Source organism: Leptonychotes weddellii, unplaced genomic scaffold (genome assembly GCF_054177405.1).
Source record: "Leptonychotes weddellii isolate Sample4059 unplaced genomic scaffold, ASM5417740v2 HiC_scaffold_311, whole genome shotgun sequence".
NCBI classification, from domain to species: domain Eukaryota; kingdom Metazoa; phylum Chordata; class Mammalia; order Carnivora; family Phocidae; genus Leptonychotes; species Leptonychotes weddellii.
The window spans coordinates 133-8,878 of NW_027907944.1; the positions used below are offsets into that span (position 1 = coordinate 133).

General features: G+C 37.3%; 1 pseudogene; it reads right to left on the minus strand.

Annotated features, from left to right (window-relative positions):
• Positions 1-6,148: 6,148 nt before the first annotated feature.
• On the minus strand, positions 6,149-7,355 carry LOC102743365 (CBY1-interacting BAR domain-containing protein 1-like; annotated as a pseudogene).
• Between the last annotated feature and the right edge of the window lie 1,391 nt (positions 7,356-8,746).

The following is an 8,746-nucleotide window of genomic DNA, read 5'->3' on the forward strand; positions in this document are numbered from 1 at the left end:
TCCCTCAGCAGAGCAGACTTTTAAAAGTTCTGATTTTGTGTTCCGTGGCTCTATCACTTGCCAGAAGCGGCTGATGGAGGCCCCTCCCCCGCCGTCTATCCTCGGATTCACTTCTCCGCACGTCCTACCTTCCAGAAAGTGGTCGCTTTTCTGATGAGAGAGTTGTTGCTATTCTTTTCTTCGATCTCCTTTTGAGTTTGTAGGTGTTCAGAATGGTTTGATCCCTATCCAGGTGAATTCCTGAGAGGAGACGAAATCCAGGTCTCCTACTCCTCTGCCATCTTGCTCTGCCCCCTGATCCCCCATATTTTAATTAACCTTTCCTCCTAGTACTTGAAATTCTACTAATAGAGACAAAGAGAAACAAAATACTGGCAACTACAGCTTAAAATTGAGTTTCAATTTGTCCATTACCAACTATTGAAACTTAGACGCTCTGAGCTTGGTTTCCTCATGGTCAAATTAGGGTACCTAAGTTGTTGAGAGGAACAGCAGAGGGGACGTATTTACAGTTTCTTGCACAGAATCCAGCTGTGTTGGGGATTGCCAACTCCTACTTCTTATCCCTCTCTTCTTGCTTTGCCGCCCTCCACCTCTGGGCACTCACGCTTTTCCTTTCAGTGCTGCTGCTTTACAAGGGTTGGCTTTGCTACCTCCATGTCTCCTGGGACCATTTGCTCCTTAATTCTCTCCAGTCTAGCTTCTAGCCTATTTATTCCGTTAAAACCAAGCCTGTGTGATCACCTGTAATCTCCTAGTTGCTAAAGCTGATGTCTCTCCTTGATCTTTCTGAAGCATTGAACACCTAACAACTTCAGTTGCTTACAGTGTATAATTCACCTACTTCTCAAGTGCTTGCTCTCCTTGCCTTTGGCTTCCTTTTACATCTGCTGTGCTCAGCATGATTGCCTCTACTGTGTCCCTTTGATTCACTAGCTTGTCTATATCTGCTTCACTCCTGCATGTGAACGTTTCCCAAAAGTTTGTTCTCAGTGCTACTCTTTCTTACACTCCCTCCATTCTTGCTCATAGCTTCCACTTCACCCATATCCTGCTGTATGACTGATTCCACGAAAAAAAATTTTTTTTTTTATGTCAGGCACCACTCTTCTGATCTCTAGACCTATACCTAAACACTAGCAGCTCTGCTCATGATCACACACTGAACATACCTCATACTTGATCATTATTGCCATACTGTTCCCCAGGTAGGATTTGACTTTCTCTTGGCTAATGACCACTCACCCCATCACCTCTTCCATAAAATTTTCTAACCCCGCCTTCTTTCCTCAACAGCTTAGAAGATATATCTCCCTTCTTTGAGTTTCCACAGCATTTTGCTCAAATATCAAGAGTAATTGGTAGGCTTAGTTATAGTTGTGTATGGATCTGTTTCCCCTTTCTAGGTAGTAAGCTTGCTGTGGGCAGAGACAGGGTGGATCTTAACTTGGAGGAGCTGAGTGACTCCATAGCCCTCACCACTCATTGGGACACTCTCTAATTATTAATCTTTCTCATGTGTATGTCTGATTTCACCAATGAGTCTGTCAGTTTATTAGAGATGCAGTCTGTGTACTTTTATATGGCCAATAGCATTTACTTGTAGTAGTAGTTATAAAACAAATATAAAACTATTTTTGGTTCCTTTAGTAGTCTTATAAATTGTGCCCATCCCCCACCCCCAAATTTATATGTTCAAGTCCTAACCACCAGTACTTCAGAATATGACTATATTTGGAAGTAGGGCCTTTAAAGAGGTAATTAAGGTAAAAGGAACTCATATGGGTAGGCTCTAATCCAATATGACTGGTGTCCTTTTATGAAGAAGAGATTAGGACACAGACAACACACAGACTCAGAGTGTAACCATGTGAGGACACAGTGAGAAGGAAATTGTCTCCAAGCCAAGGAGAGAGGCCTCAGAAGAAACCAAACCTGCTAACACTCTGATCTTGAACTTCTAGCCTCCAGAACTATGAGAAAATAAATTTCTGTTCTTTAAGCCACCTAGTCTGTGGTGTGTTATAACAGTACTAGAAAACTAATATACTGTTTAACTGCTACTAACCAGATTCGGGGGTTGAGGAGCAATACTTCAATACTTCTTTTGGACTTGACAGTTGAAAACAACACTTTTTTTTTTTTTTTAATTCTAGAGATGGGTCCAAAATCAGATGGGTTAAATGGATAGGATACTTAGGAAAAAAAAAAATGGATAGGATTCTTGCCCACATAGTTTTAAGCCAGGGAGGCATGGAATTTATCAGAGTTATTGGCACTAAAATCTAATGGCTCCTGTATATTTCTTGTTCTTATTCCTTTTTCTTTTCTTTTCTTTCTTTCTTTCTTTCCTTCTTTCTTTCTTTCTTTCTTTCTTTCTTTCTTTCTTTCTTTCTTTCTTTCTTTCTTTCTTTCTTTCTCTTTCTTTCTGTCTGATGAAAGTTGAGCAGAGCTTTACTGTTTATGCTACAAGATAACCTATATTTGACTATAAAACAAACTGTGATGTTTGGACTGTGAAAGATTTGCAGTTTGATAGTAAGGGAGATGGGAATGCCATGTTCAATTTCTGCCCCAAGGTGGTGCATGTATAACAGAACCCAGGGACTGGATCATCATTTGGGCTTAACAAAGGAACTGTCTAGGTGTGTATAGCAAAGAATCTTTTGAGCTGCTCTTACTGTTAACAATCTGGTTTCATATACCCAGATGATTAGATGTCATAGACATCAGAAGGAGGTCAATAAAATTCAAGCTTTAAACTTTGACAATAATTTGAGCTGAATAATAGTTGAATTTCAGAACCGAGTTGTCATGGTGAGAGCCATTGAAGAGGAATAATTATCTTATAACTCGGTTACTGCCCTGCTGAACTCATAGCAATATCCCTAACCCCATTTCCTAACTCACCAAGCCCAGATCATATTAAGTCATGCTTAGAAACATTAGTTTTATATTCTTTTATGTATATATTTGCATTCATAACCAAATATATATATGTGTGTGTGTATATATATCTCAAATATATGTAATATATTTGAATAAATATGCATTCAATGTAGCTAATGGAAAAATAGTACAGGTGGTTTAGTTAGCTATAAATTGCATATTCTGGGGAAAAAATACCAAAGTACCATTCAGGTATTCTCAAGAGCCAGGTTACCATAGTACAGAGATGTTAGCAGTAGTTCTTTTTGCAATTTAACATATGTGACAGTCAAGCCATTTGTTTCCATTATGTTTGTGAACTAAAATTTCAACTCATTTCTCTTGGGTAATACCATACATTTTCTCCCTTATTTATTTATTTATTTTTTATTCTTATGTTAATCCCCATACATTACATCATTAGTTCTAGATGAAGTGTTCCATGATTCATTGTTTGTGCATAGATTTTCTCCCTTATTAATCCATAACAATACTCTGGTGCACTTCGCTAATCAAAATTGCACATGCATAATAATTTACAATCTAATAAATATAAGCTTCTTCCACATCTCATCAAATGTAGATGCAATTACTAAAAGACACTAAAATACTAAATATAAATTCAAACTAAGAGGAAATTTAGATGCATCAAAAATAGAAATAAATCAAATGGGTAACTTATTTTAAATACAGTTTAATCAATTATTTGAGGAAAATCCCCAGGGTGTTTTCAATGAAGGTAAAAAAAAATGACAATTCTTCCACCAAGACAAGAGATTTTTCCAGTTATGCCAGTAAGTGAAGGGCAGAGGGAGGGAATGAAGATAATTATAACTGTTCTATTTCTGATGGCAATGAAATGAAAGAGAAGAGAAAATTGAGAATTAATGAAGAGGAGTCATTCATATTCAAGACATGATGACATATCTCCCCCTCCCCTATTAAAATAACCAATAGAAAATATACAAATTATGAAAAGTCTTTACCAGCCACAGAATCAAGGAAAAGATATCAACTACATGGCAGGAATTTAAGGAATTTCTGTGAACTAATATAAATATGGCACCACACTAGAGAAGTTTGGAGGATGAGTATGTGGCTCCTCTCTGAGCACAGAAGCAGCATGAAAGGAAGTAGAGGAGATGGTGGCCGGAAACACCTTGTACTGTATCTGAGATAGGAGAGAGCTGGAAAACAAGACAGTTCAACCACCTCCCACACCTTCTAACTTCCAGGGCATTTGGCACCTATGGCTTGGGATGGCTCCAGGTTTTGTCTCTAGTATTACTATCCAAACCCTGCAGAGGCCTAGAAATGCATGGTCTCTGCCTTCTGGGTAACCTTTCACCATTCGGAGACACACTTCACAGGGAGTCAGTGCTCCTTCAGGCCCAGTTCTGTCACTACTGCTCTGTTGAGACTACTTGAGCTGCACTGGAAGATCACAATTTATTTTATATGTGACTTTCCTTAATTTTTCTAGAGCAGTGACACAAAATTCTGACAGGAGTCAACCCACTTCCTATTTGGCTAAAAACTGGTAATGAATACATTAGATTCTTTTTGGAAAAGAGAGAATGGCAGGGGGAAGCAAGGTCTATCAACAAATATTACAAATTTAAAAACAAAACAAAATGGAAAACAGGTAACCCTTAAAAACTAGAATAATGGCCTCCAAATGAAATACATTACTGCAAGAAATGGAAAATGTGTGTTCTCAACAACATCAGAGTTCACTGCAACCAGGATGACATTGAGGGAAAAAGTTATGAAGACCATGGAGGATTGGGTGGAAATGAGAATCAGACTTGTCAAATTAAAAATGCCAGTGGGACCACTGAATAGCAAATTGGACACTGTATCAAATCAAATTGGTGAGTTAGAAGAGCAAATGTGAGAAATTCTCCAGAAAATCAGAAGAAAAAGACACAGATGAAAATGAATAGACTTAAATTTACATATAACAGGGATCCTAGAGAATATAAACAGGAAGAACAAAAACAATAAAAGAAAATATGATTGAAGACAATGACAAGGAAAAGATACGAGGCTTAAAATTGGGAAGGAATATTGTGCTTTAGGTAAACATCATGGAAGGTGTACCAAATACAGACAAAACCTCATAGAATTTCCTAACTTAGGAATATTTAGATTGTCATGTATACTTGGGGATATGTTAACTAACAGATTCTGTTTCCCTGGATAACCCTAAAATTACATTAAATAAATGTAATAAATTATGGTACAACCATTACAATGTAATCGTATGTAGGCACTGAAAGTGATAAAATGATTCATATGGGAAATATATATATGCTTTTAATAAATCAAATATAAAAGAAATTATAAAATAGCAAGTATGCTATCCCACAAATAATATAGATATATCTATAGATAGATATTGATATATATACTTAGCAAATTAGAGAAAGATGTGTTTCAGAGGAATGCTCTCTAAGTGGTAAGAGGATGATAGGTGGATTTTAACTTTATTCTCCATGCCTTTATTATATGTATATATTTAATTCCAGTATAGTTAACATATAGTGTTATATTAGTTTCAGGTGTACAACATAGTGACTCAACAATTCTATACATTACTCAGTGCTCATCGCGGTAAGAGTACTTTTAATCCCCTTCACCTATTTCACCCGTCCCTCCACGCATCCCTTCTGGCAACCAGCAGTTCATTCTCTATAGTTAGGAATCTCTTTTTGTGTTTGTCTTTTTTTGTTGTTGTTGTTCATTTGTTTTTTTTTTTCTTAAATTGCATATATGAGTGAAATCATATGGTCTTAGTCTTTCTCTGAATGAATTATTTCACTTAGCATTATACGCTCTAGATCCACCCATGTTGTGCAAATGGCTAGATTTCATTATTTTTATTTTTTTTTGTTAAATCTCGTTTTTTTGTCATCTACTTATACTGCAACCACAACTACGTATAGTGCATTAATATGAAATACTTTTGAAATACATAATTTTTTTTTAAAATAGAACCTATACAAAAATCACATAGGATGTTGAAATGACTGGTGTGTAATATTTTTTAAAACCTTCATTTTTTGGTCAGCACAAATTTCCTTTAATTTTCATTTCCAGTAGGATTTCATTTTGAGGTTTAATGTGTATGAAGCCAGTATAAAGTTTTATAGTGTAGTAATTCTGGATTCCAAGTCATTTAAGATGAAAACTGAAAGGTGAAGTTTACTTAAGAAAATTAATTTTCTTCTTCTGTAACATCTAAGTCTTCATCCTCTTCATCATCATCTTCTGCCTGTTAATCCTTTCTTAGTCGACAGGTGGTTACCTGTCCTGCTCCAGATATACACTTAGCTGAGAGTGTAATAGGCGACTTTGAATTTGCTCTTACTATATCTAAACGGGATGCATAATCTGGTGGATACAGAGAATTTCGGAAAACCTCCAAATCTTCTTCATCAATCTTTTGTATGTTTTGGTAGGCAGCAGTGTAGACCTCTAAAGTTTTGCCATGAAATAACATTTCAATAGTGATAAATCCTGAAAATATAGTCTTTATATCCTTTATTTTCTGCTTTTCAAAATTGTCAGTAGTTTTCTCCAGATGACGAGTTGTCCGGGTAGCATCCATTGTAGTTCTCTGCAATTCAGTTTCTGCCTGGGTTTCTATTTCTTCTTTTTTTTTCTTTAAAATTATTCAAAATCAATAACATGTCGATCCGATGGGTTTCGCTGACGTGTTCTTTCTGAGTTAACTGGTTTAGCTTCTCGATTCCTTGCTGTTAATGTTGCTTTGAGGTCATCTCGTTTCATTTTTACAATGGCTCCATAAGCTTTCAAACGTTCAATACTTTGGCTTCAAGTCCTTCAACCTATTGAAAATTATTATAAAATATCTCTGCTTGTCGATAATCCTGAAGTTTGGCAAACTAATCAGAAAAGTTTTTCAGGCCCTGCTTTAAATTTGGGGTCTCTGTAGAGGCATACACATTGATTTCATTCACCAGTAGGTCCGCTTTGTCTCGCAGTCTGGCAGTTTTCCCCACATAAGCAGCAAAGATTTGGCAAAGCTCTCTGAAATGCTTCTCCACATTTGTGACAGCATCTTGCAGTTGTCTGGTGTGAGCGTCCCTTGCGCATGGCCGGGGACCCTGATCCGGGCCCAACGACCTGGGCTCAGAGGCACCCGAGCGTGCTCCAGGGTGCGAGCCGCCGCCTCCTGGAGCCTGAGAGCCAGCCCCCTGCGCCGCTGCGCCGGCTCCGGCGTTTCTACGGCAACGCGGCGCGTCCCCGTGCTCAGGGCCCAAGTTGGCGGGAGCGCGGCCAGGGGAAGCCTGGGGGACACGGCGCCCAGCCTCAGCCCCTCCGGCGCGTTCGCCTGGTGCGTTCCTTCCCGCTGAGTGTGGCTGGCGGGCCTTTCGTTCACGTGGAGAGCCCGATTTCATTCTTTTTAATGACCAAGTAATATTCCATTGTATATGCATATCATTTCTTTGTTATTCATTCATCTGTCAATGGATACTTAAGTTGCTTCCATAATTTGGCTATTGTAAATAATGCTGCAGTAAACATAGGGTGTGTATTTCTTTTTGAATTAGTGTTTTCATATTCTTTGGGCAAATATCCAGTAGTGGAATTACTGGATCCTATGGTAATTCTATTTTTAATTATTTGAGGAAGCTCCATAATGTTTTTCACAGTGGCTGCACCAGTTTGCGTTCCCACCAACAGTGCACAAGTGTTCCTTTTTCTGCACATCCTCATCAACACTTGTTTCTTGTGTTTTTGATTTTAGCCATTCTGACCGGTATGAGGCGAATCTCGTTGTTGTTTAGATTTGCATTTTTCGGATGATGAATGGTGTTGAACATCTTTTCATGTGTCTGTTGGCCATCTGTATGTCTTCTTTAGAGAAATGTCTGTTCATGTCTTCTGCCCATTTTTAAATTGGATTATTTGCTTTTTGGTTTTGAGTTGTAGAAGTTCTTTATATATTTGGGCTACTAACCCTTTATCAGATATGTCATTTGCAAATATCTTCTCCCATTCAGTAGGTTGTCTTTTAGTTTCATTAATCGTTTCCTTATCTGTGCAGAAGCTTTTTATTTTGGTGTAATATCAGTAGTTTATTTTTGTTTTTGTTTCTCTTGCCTTAGGAGACGTATCTAGAAATATGTTGTTATAGTCAATGTCAGAGAAATTAATGCCTGTGCTCTCTTCTAGGATTTTTATGGTTTCAGTTTTCACATTTAGGTCTTAAATGCATTTTGAGCTTATTTTTGTGTGGTGTAAGAAAGTGGTCCAGTTTCTTTCTTTCTTTCTTTCTTTCTTTCTTTCTTTCTTTCTTTCTTTCTTTCTTTCTTTCTTTTTCTTTCTTTTTTTTGCATGTAGCTGTCCAGTTTTCCCAACGCTATTTGTTGAACAGACATTATTTTTCCCATTGGATATTCTTTCATGTTTTGTCAAAGATTGGTTAATCATATAATTGTGGATTTATTTCTGAGCTCTCTATTTTGTTCCAATGATCTATGTATCTGTTTTTGTGCCAGTACCTTACTCTTTTGATTACTACAGCTTTGTAGTATATCTTGAAATCTTGTTTTGTGATACCTCCAGGTCTGTTTTTCTTTTTGAAGATTGCTTTGCCTATTTGGAGTCTTTTATGGTTCCATACAAATTTTAGGATTGTTTGTTGTAATTCTGTGAAAAATGCTGTTGGTGTTTTGATAGGGAATGCATTAAACCTGTAGATTGCTTGGAGTGATATGGACATTTTAACAGTATTTGTTCTCCCAAGCCATGAGCATAGAATATCTTTTCATTTGTTTGTGTCATC